Below are 1,485 nucleotides of genomic sequence, written 5' to 3' on the forward strand. Positions count from 1 at the left end.
CCCTGCCTAGGTGGGGGTTGTAATGCTTCTGCTAGACCTGCACAGGTAAGGTGATGCAATTTTGGTGTGTAAGCATAGGCCTGTATGTATGTAACGGAGCTTTGCCTGAGCACTAGCTGCCCTATTAAATGATGAAGAGGGTCTGTTGTACTTGTTGCACTTTCCTAAACTCCTGCAGGATTTGGGGTGTTGAAACGATCAGTGTAAATAGGAGAAACACACAAATCGCCACGCATGTTTATAGGTAAAAAATACAGCCCCAGGACAGGGCAGTACAATTACACTATACAACAGTGTGTGGTATAAAGCATTTATTATAGAGAACATTTAGGCCTCTGGGAGTAAAAATAGCCCCGTCGTTTACCCTCTGCATTCATCCAGATAAATTCTCATTTTTGTTCTGTTTTCAGTTTCCCTGGCTTCTCCCCCAGGGTAATTTGGAGCTCTAGAGGGAAGGGACAGCATAGCTAGCCTAAGGAATGGACATGAGTGACAATGGGCTTCAAGGGGGACCCCGGTCAGCATGACGGCTACCTCCTGAGGTTCCCAAGACGCAGACAAGCAGAGCTATGGTCCTGCGGCTTTCGGAAGCACTAGACCGTAGGCACGCTCCCCTGGTGTCCAAACCTCTAGTGATGAGAAAGGTCTGTGCTCCTTGGGGGCTTCTCTTGCTCTGTCGCAGAGGATGCTTCAGGCTTGTCTGTCTGATCTTCCTCTTCTATGTCCCATCCACACTGCCCAATACAAGAACATGAGCCTCACAGCAGTCTGGGAAGAAGGAAGCAGCTTGGTGGGAGCCCTGCTCCCCCAGCTGCTTGTCCATCTGGGTGAGGGATCTGTTATGGAAGGGGGTCTCCTGGCTGGAACATCACCCATTCTGTGGAGGAGAGGCTTGTATTAATTAATTAATTAATAGATGCAAGCTCTGGGGGTTGAGTTTGCTCCTACTTAAGTCAATTCAAATGCAGTGGAAACAAAACCAAGTCCTGAAAGAGACAAGCAGGGAGCTGAGCCTAATGTCCTACACTACAGACCTTTACCTTGGGGGTACTTTTACAGACAATTCTTCTGGATCCTGCCATTGGTACCATCTACTGCATCATGCCTGTTGATGGAGTGGGTGAAGAGGTGGAATGGGTCTATTCTTTATTTGTCAGGATTTCAATATGAAGACCAGAGCCTTAACTGGATCAGATTTTGGATGAGGAGCCAGTGTCCTGTGCAGAGGAGACAGGTGAAAGAGTCACCCAGTGTCCTGAACTATTTTGTAATCATCAGCCAGCATTATGGCATATTTTCACATAATCCAGGGCAACTCTGGGACATCAGTCTGGGGATCTTGTTACATCATTTAGGTCTATAATTCTGCCTGGTACAGGGCCCTTGAATACAGCACCATGTAGAAGTCAGTATAATAGATACTGATATGTTGTAATCATATACTCTGTGTGTATAACAGTGTACATACTGATACAGCATATTGCA

This window comes from Gavialis gangeticus, unplaced genomic scaffold, assembly GCF_001723915.1.
Source record: "Gavialis gangeticus isolate Ggan-Ray unplaced genomic scaffold, GavGan_comp1, whole genome shotgun sequence".
NCBI classification, from domain to species: domain Eukaryota; kingdom Metazoa; phylum Chordata; order Crocodylia; family Gavialidae; genus Gavialis; species Gavialis gangeticus.